Source organism: Bison bison, unplaced genomic scaffold (assembly GCF_000754665.1).
Source record: "Bison bison bison isolate TAMUID 2011002044 unplaced genomic scaffold, Bison_UMD1.0 scf7180017864228, whole genome shotgun sequence".
NCBI lineage: Eukaryota > Metazoa > Chordata > Mammalia > Artiodactyla > Bovidae > Bison > Bison bison.
The window spans coordinates 1,392,725-1,410,172 of NW_011494800.1; the positions used below are offsets into that span (position 1 = coordinate 1,392,725).

General features: G+C 38.3%; 1 protein-coding gene across 1 annotated transcript in view; it reads left to right on the forward strand.

The window, feature by feature from the left end:
- Positions 1-17,448, forward strand: part of BMP2K (BMP2 inducible kinase) — a 120,073-nt gene that overhangs the window by 33,577 nt on the left and 69,048 nt on the right. The gene's annotated exons all lie outside the window — the stretch shown is intronic.

Genomic DNA, 17,448 nt, shown 5'->3' on the forward strand with positions numbered 1-17,448 from the left:
TTATTATTTTTTTTAATTTATTTTTTGTTGTGCTGGGTCTTCGTTTCTATGTGTGGGCTTTCTCCTGTTGTAGTGAGCAGAGCTACTCTTTGTTGCAGTGTGCAGGCTTCTCATTGCAGTGACTTACCTTGTTGCAGAGCGCAGACTTTAGGCACATGGGCTTCACTAATTGTAGTTACCGTCCAACTTTTTCATCTGTACATGGCTACTGGATAATCTATAGCTTTGACTATACGGACCTTTGTCAGCAAAGTGATGTCTTTGCTTTTTAATAGGCTGTCTAGGTTTGTCATCGGAGAAGGCAATGGCACCCCACTCCAGTACTCTTGCCTGGAAAATCCCATGGATGGAGGAGCCTGGAAGGCTGCAGTCCATGGGGTTGCTGAGGGTCGGACACGACTGAGCAACTTCCCTTTCACTTTTCACTTTCATGCATTGGAGAAGGAAATGGCAACCCACTCCATAACTTTTCATATGGGCCATAATTTCCTGTTTCTTCCCATGCTGATAAATTTTTGTTGAAAACTACATGTTTAAATGACATATGTGGCAATTCTGGAAATCAGATTCCTCCACTCCCTAGGATTTACTGTTTTTTTTTTTTCATTTAGTGACTTTTCTTCAGTAATTGTATAAAGCCTGAATTATTTTTTCTTTAATGAGAAAAAGACTGGTCTTTGCTCTGTTATGTAAATAGTCAGATAATGATAGAACAGATATTTCCTTAAACACCTGGAATCCATAAGTCTTCCAGCTTTTGCCAAAGGACTTTATGTATGTGTTGGCATAAATTCAGTTCTCTCATGCAATTTACAACTCTACTCTACTTTAGCCTGGTCTTCCATCTTCTATAGAACCTCAGCGTTCTATAGAATGCTAGGGCTAGTTGGGGATAATAAGGGATGAGAGGCTAGGGCCTTCTCAGTTCTGCCCTGGGTGTGCCATTTTACTCTGTATGTGTGTGGCCTTCTCAGTTCTCATGAATGTGTAATAGCTTTTCAAAGCCCTCTATAGACATCTCATTTCCAATTTTTCTGTGTAAATATTTTTGGTCAACTTCTTATTATCCCCAACTTGTTTGACTGCCAAAGATGGCTGCAATGTTATACAATTGCTGTTGATTGTTTTAAACAAGCTCTCTAGTTATAGAACTAGAATGAGTCGGGTTAAATAAAAACAAACCCTGAGAATGGAGCTTTTCCGGAGAGCTACCTGACAGATCTGATAGTGAGGAGTCTTGGGCTTTTTGGTAGCTCTGAAGAAGTGAAGTGGAGTCACTCAGTCGTGTCCGACTCTTTGCGACCCCATGGACTGTAGCCTACCAGGTTCCTCTGTCCATGGGATTTTCCAGGCAATAGTACTGGAGTGGATTGCCATTTCCTTCTCCAGGGGGTCTTTCCGACCCAGGGATCAAACCCAGGTCTCCCGCATTGTAGACAGATGCTCCATCTAAGCCACCCACAAAACCTAGCCAGGCCTAATTGCATGGCCCCAGCCCTTGCCCTCAGCAATGGTTCACACCCTGAAGAGTGGCTTCTCTCTGGATCCTAACAAATCCACCTCTTATTGCTTTGTCTCTAAATGAATTTTTGCAATGAGACATCAGAGCCTGAGTTTCATTAGTTTTGGCCGGGCATGAGTCCCTGGAGAGAGCTGAAGGACAGGAGGAAAAAGCAGTGGGAAAAACATGCCAAGGAATCCCCTTCATAGCCCACTGGAAAATTTGCTAAACATCTGACTGGTGCTCACAATTTCATTGGTCTGAGCCTTGGCACAGAGAAGAGAAAGGACAGAAGAACCCCCACCGGCTTGGGTAAACAGCTACTGGGGCTCAGCAGATAGCGCCCTTGGGACATGCTGAGGAGCAGCCTCTCCAGAGTCCCTCAGTTGTGCCCCTGCCTAAGCCTGTTTTATTTCTTCCATTGTCTTCAGGACTGCAAGGCTAGTAGTTTTGCATTTGCTGTAGTTGTGAGCTTTCTTTTCAAGACTGCTGTGGAGCTGGGAGAGAATAATGAGAATAGGATAAGTTGTCACAAAGCTCACTCTTTTTACTGAGATTGTCATTTTTCTTGAATAAGAACTCTTTGAATTATTGCAAGTCTTTGTGCAATTTCCTGAGTTGTGGAAATATAGGTGTTGACAATTTTTGCCAGTGTTCTTACTGCTTTTATGGAGGTATAGATTTTTGAAGGTTCTTAACTTTCTGTTTTGGAAGTGTCCCACTTGTTTTTTATACTTGTTTTTGGGGAACTACTACACATCTTCAATATTCAGCTCATAGATTACTTCTTTCTTCTGCTTAGTTGCTTCAGTCGTGTCCAATTCCTTGTGACCCCATGGACTGTTGCCTACTCGGCTCCTCTGTCCGTGGAATTCTCCAGGTAAGAATACTGGAGTGGGTTGCCATGCCCTTCTCTAGGGGATTTTCCCGACCCAAAGATCCAACCTCGTTCTCTTATGTCTCCTGCATTGCAGGCGGATTCTTTATTGCTTAGCCACCAGGGAACCCCTATTACTTCTACAGTGACAGCTATTCTGATTTTTCTCCATATACTACAACTTTATTGGTTTCCATATGCTTTGAACATAGTGTTTTTATCCCACTTGTTACAATAGTTTGTTTATCCATATTTCTTACAAGCTTGTGGGGTATTTGAGACTACTTTTTATCTCATGTTCCTGAAAGTTGAAGAATCCCTGGAGATTATCTGTAACTGTTAACATAATTTTATAAATGATACAGGCCTAGAAGGGTAAGAGAGTAAATACTTAACTAAGTATGTTTCTAAAACCCACTTCTGCTATTTGTGCAGTATATAATCATTATGCACTTAACTATTAATATTATATAGGATTATGTAATATAATGTTATGCATTGCTAGATATTTGTAGGTGAAAACAAGTCTATCTTATTAGAATTTCATATATACATGTGAAATAAGATTAAGAGATGACAAATATAAGGCTGCTACTGCTGCTAAGTTGCTTCAGTCGTGTCCGACTTTGTGCGACCCCATGGACTGCAGCCTACCAGGCTTCTCCGTCCATGGGATTCTCCAGGCAAGAACACTGGAGTGGGTTGCCATTTCCTTCTCCAAATATAAGGCTAGTTAATTTTAAACATAATAGCTTCTTTCTTTCTGAACTTCATAAAAATAGTTTAGAAATTAGTGTATATGTATAAGTAATGAGTTTGATCTTCTTGATGAAAATTATAAATAAATGTTTCGTCCATTGATAAGTAGTTTTCTTTTAACATGTTTCAGAAGTCATTAAAAATTTTAGGACCATTTTATAAAATACACATTAATTTTTTAACCTTTCATGTACTGGCTTCCACATACTGTTTTTTCTTTCCATCTCAAAACATTGAAACCTATCAAAGACTTTTATCTAATTTAGTTGACTTGGTTAGGGGCAGATTGTAACTATTTTTCAAATTCTGTTCCATCTCAAAAGTGGGAAATTTCTCATAGTTATCAAAAAAATTTATGATGGGTCTCTGAAGTCTTTTTCAAACTGTATTAGAGGACTGTGTTACATTTTTAGCAATGTTGTGGAAAAAAATCACTGTTAGTAACTTTGACAATATTCATATTTTGAGTCTGGGTATATAATGTCTATACCTGCAAAATATAATTTCTTTTGTTTAGTATAAGCTGGATCTTAAAGTGGTATTAAGTATTGCAGGGAACTATCTATATGGTGGGCTTCTGTTGTGGCTCAGCTGGTAAAGAATCTGCCTGCAATGCGGGAGACCTAGATTTGATCCCTGGGTTGAGAATATCCCCTGGAGAAGGAAGAGGCTACCCACTCCAGTATTCTGGCCTGGAGAATTCCATGGACTGTATAGTCCGTGGGGTCGCAAACAGTTGGAAACAACTGAGCAAGCTTCATTCACATCATACGGTATTAACCCACTTTATCTTACTGTTACCTAACACCCCGAACACAGGAGTATCACAGTGCTAAATCACTGATTTTTGTTTGTAAGCTTCTGCTTTGGAAACATTTTATATCGTTCTTAGTTAATGAGAAATGCATGATCTTTGCATCCTATAGAAATAACCTTATAGATGAGGGCTAGCTTCTAAAGCTTGATCCTACTGCCCATGTACTTGATGCCTATGTAGGACTCTCTTAACTACAAACAAAAGTTTACAGTTGAATACATCTCAACTTGGTGTACTAAAAAAAGGAATTTTATTCTTTGAAAGACAAGAGACTGTCCTGAAAGCATCTGTACCTGAAGTCAATTGAGCTTGCTTTGTATATATAGTAATCCTTTGTACCCACAGGAGATTGGTTCCAGGACCACTTGGGGTCACCAAAATCTGAGGATGCTCAAGTCCCTTATATAAAATGGGAGATAGCATTTGCATGTAACCTATGTACATCTTGTAATCTTTAAATCATCTCTAGATATAATACCTAATACAATGTAAATGCTGTGGGAATAGTTGTCAGCATGTGGCAAATTCAACTTTTGCCTTTTGGAACTTTATGGAGTTTTTTTGGGGGGCGGGATGTTTCAATCTGTGGTTGGTTGAATCTGCAAATGTGGAAGCTGTGGATATGGAGGGCCTAGTGTAGTCTATTATATGTTTAAAATTATATTAGTGTTATTACAAGCATCTTTAATGCTTCCGCAAACTGTTGTCCTATATGACATTATTTGCATATTTATTTGCATGTTGCTTGAAATACAGGTTTCTGCTTCTTCACTAATAATTTTTTTATGGTAGAATTCTATGAATAAAATCATGAGAAGAAGAATATAAATATTTTTAAGGCTCTTAATACATGATATATAATCTTAAAGTATGGTTATGGTGGAAATATTTTACTAATTTCCACATCCACCAAGAGCATATAAAAGATTATTGATTTTAGAGCATCCTTGATGACAAGTTTAATGAGGCTTTACTTTTTAATAATCCTTTTTTTGTGTGTGGGAAATTTTTTTAGGATACAGGAACACAATTATCCCCTTGTCTATAGCTAATGATAGATTGATTAAAAACTAAGGTATAAATAAGGATAGCTCTTAAATATATCTCTTTCCCTTTGATCCTTTCTCTGGAGTTTATACTTGGAAATCTAATTGCCAATTCCACATCTCAACTGAATGTCCAACAGGCACCTCTAACTTAACATGTCCCAGACTGAGAACTTATTCTACTTCAAACCTTGCCTGTTGTCTGTTAAGAACTGTTAAGATTTTGAGATTTACCTTACTTGTAAGTGGGAACTTCCCTGGTGGCTCAGTAGTAAAGAGCTAACTTCCCAATGCAGGAGATGCAGGTTCAGTCCCTGGGTTGGGAAGATCCCCTGAAGAAGGAAATGGCAACCCACTCCAGTATTCTTGCCTGGGAAATCTCCGGGACAGAGCCTGGTAGGCTACAGTCTGTGGGGCTGCAAAAAGTTGGACATGACTTAGTGACTAAACAACCAGTTGAGTTAGCCTGCTATAGTTTCATAGATTCTGGCAGAAGACATGAGAGAAAGGATTTTGTTACTGCAGTTTCTGTGTCCAGACTACCAGGGTTTGCTCCACTTTGTAGAGCCTCCATTCCCACAGGGCACCGTGAAAGGGCCAGCTGATGCCTGTGCATGTGATTGCACATGCATTGCATTGCAATGATTGCATTGAGTTGGCAAAGGTTCAAAACCCAAACGAACTTTTTGGCCAACTCAGTTTTACAGGAGAGGAACACTGAGTTTAGGGAACCAGATGTTTTTATAATGGTTATTGTATTTGCTCCAGGAGAGTTGGGGGCCAGGTATTATCATTATTATGCTGGGCAGTAAACAAACCTTCCCTTTGCTCCAAAGGAGATACAGGGGCTCTTGTCTTCTGAGGCTGTTCCTGATGTAGACAGTCTTGAAAAGATTGTCCAGAGCAAAGACAGTCAGTGTCTCTGCCTGCAAATAGGCAGAAATGTGAGAGATGCGTATTAAATTGTTTTCCAGCACAGTCTTCTCCATCTCAGTGGTGACTTCATCCTTCTAACTTCTCAGCCCCAAAACCTTGAAGTCATTTTTAGCTCCTATTTTTCTCACATCCAGGGTTGTCAAGAAATCCTGTCAGCTCTATCTTAAAATTGTATCTAGATTTCTCTCTCTCTCTCTTTTTTTTTTTTTTCCATTTTTCACTAGTCCCACTGCCCTGCTCAAAACCACTGTTATCTTTCAGCAGAATTAGTGTAGTAGCCTACCAGCTGGCTTCCCTACCCCCAGTGCTGCCTGTCTCATTCGGTTTCCACATGATAGCTGGAGCAGCCATGTTGAAATACGGATCCAGGTACGTCACTCCTGCTCTGTGGCTTCCCATTTTACTTAGAGCAAAAGGCAACGTCTTTACCCTCATCCCTACCCAAGAGCCTGTGTGATCTGGCTCCCTTTTAATCCTTTGGCCTCTTTTTTTGTTACACTTACCTTTGTTCATTCTGCTGCAGAATTTCTGGTCCCTTTGGTGGTGTTTTCCGTTTCTGAGTCGTGTTTGACTCTTTGCGACTCCATGAACTGCAGCACACCAGGCTTCCTTCTCCTTCACTGTCTCCCGGAGTTTGCTCAGAAACATGTCCACTGATTCAGCGATGCTATCCAACCATCTCATCCTCTGTCTCCCACTTCTCCTCTTGCCTTCAGTCTTTCCCAGCATCAGTCTTTTCCAGTGAGTTAGCTCTTTGCATTATGTGGCCAAAGTGTTGGTGCTTCAGCTTCAGCATCAGTCCTTCCAATGAATTCAGGACTGATTTCCTTTAGGATTGATTAGTTTGATCTCCTTGCTGTGCTAGGGACTCTCAAGAGTCTTCTCCAACACCACAGTTTGAAAGCATCAGTTTTTTCGGTGCTCAGCTTCTGGATGGTCCAGCTCTCAGATTTGTACGTGACTGCTTGAAAACTATGGCTTTCACTATATGGACCTTTGTCAGCAAAGTGATGTCTCTGCTTTTTAATATGCTGTCTAGGTTTGTCATAGCTTTTCTTCCAAGGAGCAAGCGTCTTTGAATTTCATAACTGCAGTCACCATCCACAGTGATTTTGGAGTCCAAGAAAAGAAAATCTGTGACTTTTTCCACTTTTCCCTATCTATTTGACATAAAGTGATGGGACTGGGTGCCAAGAGCCTGTGTGAGATGGCTCTCTTTTAACCCTTGACCTCTTTTTCTGTTACACTGCCCTTAGTCCATTCGGCTCTAGGCTTTCTGGTCCCTTTGCTATTTTTCAAATCTATCAGTAGGCTTCTTCCTTAGGGCTTTTGCATACCTTCTTTTATCTCCCTGGAATGAACTTGCCCTGTTATCTCTGTGGCTCATTCCCTCACTTCCCATCTTTATTCAAAGTCACGCCAGGCCTTCTATAGGCATCTAGCATCTAGATTAAGCATTTTAACCTCATCCCTCCCTCCGCCCAACACAGTTTTACAGTGTACCATCCATCTCGACTTCAATTTTTTCTCTCCTCAGAATGTGTCATCATCTTTTATATGGCATATATTTTACTTGTATATCTTGTTTCAACCTCTCTAGGACATAAGCTCACAAAGGGTACAGGGATTTCTTTGAATTACTTATAGTTTTGTTTCTAGCACATAAAACAGTACTTGGCACCTTGTGAGCGATTAATATATATTGTCCAATGAATGAATGATTTACATGGTAAAGAAGTGAAATTCTGTTTTCTAAATTTGTAGTGTATATTAAAAGTCCAGTCAACACCAAGGGAAAATGATGAATCAGCGGTTAATTGCTTTTTATTCACAGAAGATCAATGTAGTAATTGTAATTTGTCAGTTAAACTATTTCCAGCAGAACCAGTTTATTAATGTGAAGTCATTCAGTCAGTAAATATTTGAGTGCTAGGCAAGGTGGTAGGCATTGATGATGCTGGGATAAGTGAGGTGTATGTAGTTTCTTCCTTATAGAGCTTATGACCCAGTTGAAGGGAGAGGCACTAAGTATAATAGGTATAATTACTGTGATGGGTAAATTTTTAAAAGTTCAATGTTGCAGGGGTTGCAGACTCAGATGCCTACACAAGCCAGGCGCTTAATGTAAAAGAGCAGGGTGGGCCAGTACCTCATCGAAACTTCAAGAAGAGAGGGAGCTATGCTGAGCTACAGAGCACATGCCCTGTATAAAGGAGTGGCAACTGACTGACATCATATAGGAGTAAAAATCCTCTGTCTCATTTCCACATTTTTCAAGAAAAACAGGAAAATCAAGATTGTCATCTTAAATATACCGACCTTCTGAGGTACTGTGCAGTCCAAAGCAAACCTGGTTTTGACTCACAAGCCTCTTCTGTGTAAGAAATACTGCTTATTAAGTAAGGTATATCAAGAAGAAAACTCTGGGTATTGGCGGGGAGGACATTGTTTCCTCTCAGTAACCCCGTTTTTCTTGTTCCTCCTAAATTGTAATGTTATTCCCAGATCCTGCATAGACTTTTCTTCTGGAGTAACAAAGACAGGTGTGGATATAAAAACATCATAACGTGAGGTTTTTGAGAAAACCCCCTCTGGCTTCATCTTACCAGTGTTGTGTAACTGGGCCAGGTGCTTACCTTCTTTCTCAGTGTTTAGCGTATTCCTCATCTGCAGAATGGGCACAAGTTAAATTGCTTCATAACGTTACGAGAACCAAGTAAGATAGTGCACTTAGCAATGCTGTCTGTGGTTAGGGCTGTGTGAATGTCGTGCTCTTGCTTTTTCCCTTTCCAACTCCCCCCTCCCTTTTTTCTCCAGCCAGTCAAATGTAAGTGACTTATTCTTTCATTACCTTGTACCAGATAGCACAAACGGATATGATAACTTTAGCATGAATTTAAGTTAGTAATTCTTTTTAGAGATATTTTCACTTTTAAAAATAAAACTTCTGGAGTCCTTGCTTTAACCTAGAGTAACGAAAGTCTGATGTATCACAGGCCAGTGGTCATTGGCTCAAATCCTGCAGCCAAATAAGTGCCTGTTCCACTTAACTTGAAGATAGTTTTCAAATGACATTGTTTTCTTTGGCAGTGGTTGAAACCAGAAGTTGCTGACAGCTTAGTATTTTTTCTATCTTGTTGACGAGCATGATGTCTGATGATACACACAGTACAGAAAAAGTCCATGTGTAATTTTACCCATTCCTCTCAGCTCTCTCCATTCCCCAGGGAAACAAACTTGATAGAAGTAAACACTGCTAAAGCCCAGTCTTTCATAAACATGAAGTGCTTGTGTGTATCAGGATACTGGAACCGTAGGTATCTAAGATACCATAAACATTTTCTGTGGCAGGAGACTTATGGTGCCTTTGGGGAAGTTGTGAGTCTGGCTAATCAGCAGCAGCATTGTTATTCTTGTAAAATAATAATTCTCAGTGGTGGTGGTGGGGTTGTTGGGTGGCAAGGGAGAGAGGAATTACTTGGAGAAAAACATCCGGAGTCTCTTGTTCTTTTTCTTCCAAGTTTATTATGAAAGATTTCAAAATGTACAGAAAGTTTGAAGGAGTAGTACTGTGAATAAGCATATGAAAATCATCTAGATTCAACTACTGATAACATTTTACCATTCCATTCTTTATACATGTTTTAAAAACATGGATAATTTTGAATCAGGACTGTGCATTAGAAGAATTATTGTTCATTTTCTTAGGTGGAACAAAGATATTATATAGGATAATGTATGTATTTTAAGAATGTATATGTGTTTAAATACTCATGAAATATTAATAGTAAGAATAAAATGACATGAATCCACAACTCATTTTCAAGTAATTCACTGCTAGCCAGAAGCAAGTTTTATGGTTTCTTTCAAAATAGAGTTTAATCAAGAATTATGTATTTGATTATAATCTCATTTAAAATCTAGGATAACTATACCCCCCTCATTAAAAAAAATTCAGTTTTTTTAAACTGAAAAAACAAAACAAAACAAAACAAAACCAAAGTGATTCACCCAGTTCTTCTAATCCCCCACCCTTCACCTCTGGCAACTACCAATTTATTCTGTCTGTGAGCTTAGTTTTTTTTATATTTATTTAAAAAATATTTTTAGATTCTACATGTGAGAAAGATCATATAGTATTTGCCTTTCTCCATCTGACTTATTTCACTCAGCATAATGCCCTTGAGGTTCCTCCATGTTGTTATAGATGGCATGATTTCCTTCTTTTTCATGGATGAGTACTGTTTCTCTCTGTGTTTGTGTGTGTGGCTCAGATTTTAAATCTATTCATCCATCAATGGCCACGCTGTTTCCATATCTTGGCTATTGTGAATAATGCTGCAGTGGATATGGGAATACATGTAGTATGGTGGTTTAGTTGCTAAGTTGTGTCCATCTATATCTTTTCAAATTACTGTTTTTATTTACTGCCAATAAATACCCAGAAGTGGAATTGCTGGATTATACTGTAGTTCTATTTTTAATCATTTGAGGGACCTCCATACCGTTTTCCATAGTGACTGCCCCCAATTTTTATTCATTCCAACAGTGCACAAGGGTTCCCTTTTGTCTGCATTCTTTGCAGCACTTGCTATTTCTAGTCATTTTGATAATGTCCTAACAAGTATGAGGTGATATCTCATGGTTTTGATTTGCATTTCCCTTGTGATTAATAACATGAAGCATATTTTCATGTACCTGTTGACGGTCTGTGTCTTCATTAGAAAAATGAAGATTATTCAAATCTTCTGCCCATTTTAAAATCAGATTTTTTAAAAACTTGAATTGTACAAATTCTTTATGTGTTTTGGACATTAGCTTCTATCACATGATTTGCAGATATTTTCTCCTATTCAGTATGTTGCCTTTTCATTTTGTTGATAGTTTCCTTTGCTGTGAGAACTTTTTAGTTTGATACAGCCCCACTTGTTTAGTTTTGCTTTTGTTGCCTTTGTTTTTGATGTCAGGTTCAAAAAACTGTTGTCAAAACCTATGTCAAGGAGGTTACTGCCTCTGTTTTCTTCTAAAAGTTTTACGGTTTCAGGTCTTACGTTCAAGTCTTTAATCCATTTTGAGTTAATTATTGTATACGGTGTAAGATAGTGGTCCAGTTTCATTCTTTTGCATGTGACTGTTCAATTTTCCCAACACCATTTATTGAAGAGACTTTTTCCCATTGTATATTCTTATTTCTTTTGTCATAAATTAATTGACCATGCATGTCTGGGTTTATTTAATTAATCTGGGCTCTCTATTCTGTTCCACTGCTTAATTTGTCTTTATGCCAATAACATACTGTTTTCATTACCATGCTTTTGAAATATAGTTTGGAATTAAGGAGTCTGATGTGTCCAGCTTTGCTCTTCTTTCTTGAGATTGCTTTGGCTCCATGGGAAACTTTTAAGTTCCATACAAATTTTAGAATTTTTGGTCCTATTTTTGTGAAAAATGCCACTGGAATTGATAGAGATTGCATTGAATCTGTAGATTGCTTTGAACAGTACGGACCTTCAAACTGTACTAATTCTTCCAGTTCATGAGTATGAAGTATCTTCCGTTCGTGCTTTCTTCAGTTACTTTCATTAATGTCTTGTAGTTTTCAAGATACAGATATTACACTTTCTTGGCTAAAATTTTTTCTAGGTATTTTATTTTTTATGCAGTTGTGAATGAGGTTGTTCCCTTAATTTCTCTTCTGGTAATTCATTATTAGTGCATAGAAATAGAGCATATTTTTATGTATTGATTTTGTATCCTGCAACTTTACTGAGTTCATTTATTCTAACAATTTTTTAAATGAAGTCTTTATTAGGGTTTTTTTTTTTATATATAATATCATGTCATCTGTGAATAGTGACAGTTTTATGTTGAATAGGAGTGGTGAGAGTGGACATCCTTGTCTTATTCCAGATCGTAGTGGAAGAGCTTTCAACTTTTCTTTGACTTTTGAAGTGAAGTGAAAGTCCCTCAGTTGTGTCTGATTCTTTGTGACCCCATGGACTATACAGTCCATGGAATTCTCCAGGCCAGAAAACTGGAGTGGGTAGCCTTTCCCTTTTCCAGGGAATCTTCCCAACCCGGGAATTGAACCGGGGTCTCCTGCCTTGCAGGCAGATTCTTTATCAACTGAGCTATGAGTCATCTAATATTATTTTGTTACTGTCTATTTCTCCTTTTAAGTCTGTTAATATTTGCTTTATATATTTAGGCTGTCCTATTTTGGGTGCAGAAATATTTACAAATGTTATATCTTCTTACTGGATTGACCGCTTTATCATGTAGCACCCTTCACTGTCTCTTATTACAGTCTTTGTTTTCAAGTTTGTTTTGCCTAATGTAAGTGTAGCTACTCCAGCTTTCTTTTGGTTTTTATTTGCATGGAATATTTTTTTAATCTCTTCACTTTGATTCTGGGTGTCCTTACATCTAATGTGAGCCTTTAGTAGAGAGCATATAGGTTGGTCTTTTAAAAAATTTATTCAGCCACTCTGTGTCTTTGGTTAGGGAGTTTAGTTCATTTACATTTCAATTAAGTAGGTGCTTACTGCCATCTCACTAATTTTTTTTTTCATGTTTTTTGTTCTTTGTGCCTGTCTTCTCTTGTTTTCTTCTTTGATGGTTTTATGGTTTGATGATTTTCTTTAATGGTGTGCTTATATTTCTCTTTGTATTTTCTGTCTGTATTTACTACAGGGATACCTTGTTTTATTGCGTTTCCCAGATACTGCCTTTTTTTTTTTTTTTTTTTACACAAATGGAAGATTGGTAGCAACTTTGCATTGAGCAAGTCCACCAGGACCATTTTTTCTAACATCTTTTGCTCACTTTGTATCTCAGTGTCACATTTTGGTAATTCTTTCAATATTTTAAACTTTTTCATCATTATATTTTCCTTGATGATTTGTGATCAGTGATATTTGCTGCTATTAGTAAGACTCCCTGAAGGCTGAGATGGTGGTTAGTATATTTTTACAATGAAGTATTTTTTTAATTAGTGTGCACATTTTTAAAAGACATGATGCTGCTCTACTATTAATAAACTATAGTTTAGTAAACATAGCTTTTTATATAATGGGAATCCAACAAATTTGTATGACTAGTTTTATTGAAGTATGCTTTGTTACAGTGTTCTGGAACTGAATGTGCAATATCTCCAAGGTATGCCTATATAGGCTCTTTGCTTTGTGGTTACCAAGTCTTAACATATGACAACTTATATCTGCAGTAGTCTATTTTAAATTGAAAACGCTGAAGTTTAATCCCATTGTGAAGCTCAACATTATTGCTCCCTCCCCTCCACATGTTATATTATTGAGTTGCATTTTACATCTTTTTATCTTGTGTATCGTTTAACTAATTATTGTAATCATAGTTATTTTTCTTACTTTTTTCTTTCAACCATCATACTAGTTTATAAATAATTAAACCTTTACCTTTACTATGAATGTATGTTTCCAGTGAGACTTGTTCATTTATGTGTTCTTGTTACTAATTAGTACCCTTTCTTTTCAGCTGAAAGAAGTCCCTTTAGCAAATTTCTTCTAAGATCCATTTAGTGGTAATAAGCATGTTTAGCTTTTGCTTTATCTCTCTCACTTACAAGTGATAACTTTGCCAGGTAGAGTATTATTGGTTAGAAGTTTTTTTTCTTTCAGCACTTTGAATATATCATGCCACTCCCTTTGGCTTGCAAAGTTTCTCCTGAAAAATCTGCTTATAGTCTTATTGGAGGTTCTCTTGTACAACAACAGGTTGTTTTCCTCTTGGTGCTTTTAATGTTCTCTCCTTGTCTTAAACTTTTGACATTTTAATTATAATGTGTCTTGATGTGGGTATCTTTGGGTTCCTTTTATTTGGAACTCTGGGTTTCCTGGATTTGCAAGTCTGTTTTTTCCCTTGGATTAAGGAGAATTCAGCTATTATCTCTTCAAATAAGATTTCTGCTCCTTTCTATCTCTTTTCCTTCTGGGAGCTCTGTTTTGTGAATTTTAGTTCGTTTGATGTTGTCCCATATACCTCTTAAACTGTCTCCACTGTTTTCCATTCTTTTTTCTTTTTGCTGCTGTGATTGGCTGAGTTCTGCTGCCTTGTCTTAGAGTTGACTGAACTCTCTGTTATACTTCATCCAGTCTGCTGTTGAACCCCTCTAGTGTATTTTTCAGTTCAGTTATTGTATTCTTCAGGTCTGTGACTTCTGTTTGGTGTTTTCTTAAATTTTAAAATCTCTGATGAAGTTCTCACAGTTCATCTGTTCAGTTCGGTAAGCATCTTTATGATTATTGCTCTTTATCAAATAAGTTACTTATCTCTCTTTCATTAAGGGTTTTTGTTTTCCTGAGGTTTTATCTTGTTCTTTTATTTGGAACATATTCCTCTGTTTCTTCATTTTGCTTGTCTCTCTATACCATAGATGAATAGCCGGTCAGTTTGGAAAGAGTGGCCCTGTGTAAGAGATGAACTTTGTGATTCAATCCTGCCTCAGCTTTTGGTTATCTTTTAAACGTCTGTCCTTGTCCAGGTAGCCTGTTACATTTTTAATACCTACCAGTAGTTGTGGGTGTGCTATGACTTGTCATTGTCCCAAAGGGCAGAATCTCAGCACCTGGCTGCAGGCTTCCTGGAAGTCAAATCCTCAGACACCAGCTTTTAAAAGTATGCAGATATGTACAAGCTTATGAGACTAAAAGTATCAGCTCTGCTGGCCACCAGAACCAGGTGATCTGGAAGTCTCCCCTGAGTAGCAGTGTCAGAAACTGGGACTCCAGATGAGGGTATAAGCTCTTCTCTGGGTGATACCAGTGAGCCGGAGCAGGGCAGAGGGAGAATGCTAAGATGGCATCCAAAGCCTGTGTTCCTTTGTAGGCCGCCAAATGTGGGTCACACCTGAAGATTGCCCCTTAGGGTGAAGCTCCAGAACAAATAAAGAGGCCGCCTTCACAGAAAGACTTGGGTGTGCCCATTACCCACTAATGAAGAAAATGACCTTACTTTCAATTGGGCTTCCCTGGTCGCTCAGTGGTAAAGAACCTACCTGCCAGTGCAGGACACATGCATTCAGTCCTTGGGTCAGGAAGATTCCCTGGAGAAGGGAATGGCAACCCACTCCCAATATTCTTGCCTAGAAGATCCCATAGACAGAGGAGTCTGACAGGCTACAGGCCATAGGGTAGCAAATGAATTAGACACAACTTAGTGACTAAACAATAACAGCAACAACAACTTTCACATAGTTGACCAACAAAAATCATGTTTTATAGTTTCTTCTAAAACTAGTAATTAATCAAGAACTATGTATTACACTTGATTGTAATGTGATTCTGCTCCATTTTTGTACTCCACATATGGAATACTGTACAAGACAACTAACCAGAGTCAGGATCCCAGACTTTGTCCTAGTGTCACTTGGTGTTATTTTCCATATTCTTTTAGCCCCTGTTATCTGTAAAGTGGAATTTAGGCCTTTAAGGTTTATTAGGTTAAAGATATTTCACAGATGATGCTGTTTAATTCATTTTCTATCACATCAGGAAGCATGTAATGTCAATATTAATGCCAGTATTAGTGACCCCCAAATTTCTTCTGTGAAAAGAAATGCTTTTCCTTTTGATGCTTCGACACCATGTGAATATCCTATTTTTCATAAACCTTTCATGGATTTTAGCATACAGTGATGATCCTTGCAGAATCAGTTTCATAATATCATATTTCTCAGCTTTGATGCCTTTCTCACAATTCCATTGACAATCTCTGTCACTTGGGGAATGAGTAGGGTCCATCAGTGTGTTGGGCAAAAAAATGAGGATCTCAGTTACAGGAAACTGATAATGGTATCTAATTTTATGTCACTTTTGAAGTTGGATTTTCAGTTCTTTGGAAAGAAAATACTGATTAGGAGCTGAGAGACGTAATTAACAAATTATGTCTGATGAATTGACTTCTTGGTAGTGATTGGAAAATTTTTATACTTGTAATCAGGTTACGTCAAATAAATTAGTGCATGTTAGATTTCAGTTCAGTTCAGTCACTCAGTTGTGTCTGACTCTTTGTCACCCCATGAACTGCAGCACGCCAGGCCTCCCTGTCCATCACCAACTCCTGGAGTTTACCCAAACTCAGGTCCATTGAGTTGGTGATACCACCTAACCATCTCATCCTCTGTTGTCCCCTTCTCCTCCTGCCTTCAATCTTTCCCAACATCAGGGTCTTTTCAAATGAGTCAGCTCTTTGCATCAGGTGGCCAAAATATTGGAGTTTCACCTTCAACATCAGTCCTTCCAATAAACACCCAGGACCAATTTCCCTTAGGATGGACTGGTTGGATCTCCTTGCAGTCCAAGGGACTCTCAAGAGTCTTCTCCAACACCACAGTTCAAAAGCATCAATTCTTCTGCGCTCAGCCCTCTTTATAGTCCCAACTCTCACATCCATACATGACAACTGGAAAAACCATAGCCTTGACTAGACATACCTTTGTTGACAAAGTGATGTCTCTGCTTTTTCATATGCTGTCTAGGTTGGTCATAACTTTCCTTCCAAGGTGTAAGCGTCTTTTAATGTCATGGTTGCAGTCACCATCTGCAGTGATTTTGGAGCCCCCAAAAATAAAGTCAACCACTGTTTCCACTGTTTTCCCATCTATTTCCCATGAAGTGATGGGACCAGGTGCCATGATCTTAGTTTTCTGAATGCTGAGCTCTAAGCCAACTTTTTCACTCTCCTCTTTCACTTTCATCAAGAGGCTCTTTAGTTCTTCTTCACTTTCTGCCATAAGAATTGTGTTATCTGCATATCTGAGGTTATTGATATTTCTCCTGGCAATCTTGATTCCAGCTTGTACTTCCTCCAGCCCAGCGTTTCTCATGATGTACTCTGCATGTAAGTTAAATAATGTTAGATGTTAGATTTAACAAGGGACTAAAAAATACCACCCCCCCTGCCCTGCCACCCCTGCCCAGAGCACTTAGTTAATTCAAAAGTGACTTAACAGTTATGTTCTAAACACATTAATTACTTGTCCTCTGTCCATGGCAATTCTCCAGGCCAGAATACTGGAGTGGGTAGCCATTACCTTCTCCAGGTATCTTCTCAACCCAGGGATCGAACCCAGGTCTCCTGAATTGCAGGTGGGTCCTTTACCAGCTGAGCCACAAGGGAAGCGTTGTTTTAGAAGGACAATCAAATTGATGAAAGTGACATAAAATATCCTATGCCAAAGTGAGTTTTAAAAACTTAAGGTGGAAATCTTTGTTTAAATGTAACAGAGGTAATTGTTCTTTAGAATACCTGTATATTTCAGATACTGATGCTTTCTCAGGTACAGTGAACAGACTGTGGCATAAATAATGAAGGCATTTGTTATCTAGCATGAGAGATCCCAAAGGCTTGTCTAATTCAGTAGCCTGACTATGTTAGTATTCTGGGTCATTTTTTTCTCTGATTCTTTTTTCCATCATAGCCACATATGGTTGCCTTAGGTCTAAACATTACCGTCTTACACAACAAAATCCAAAAG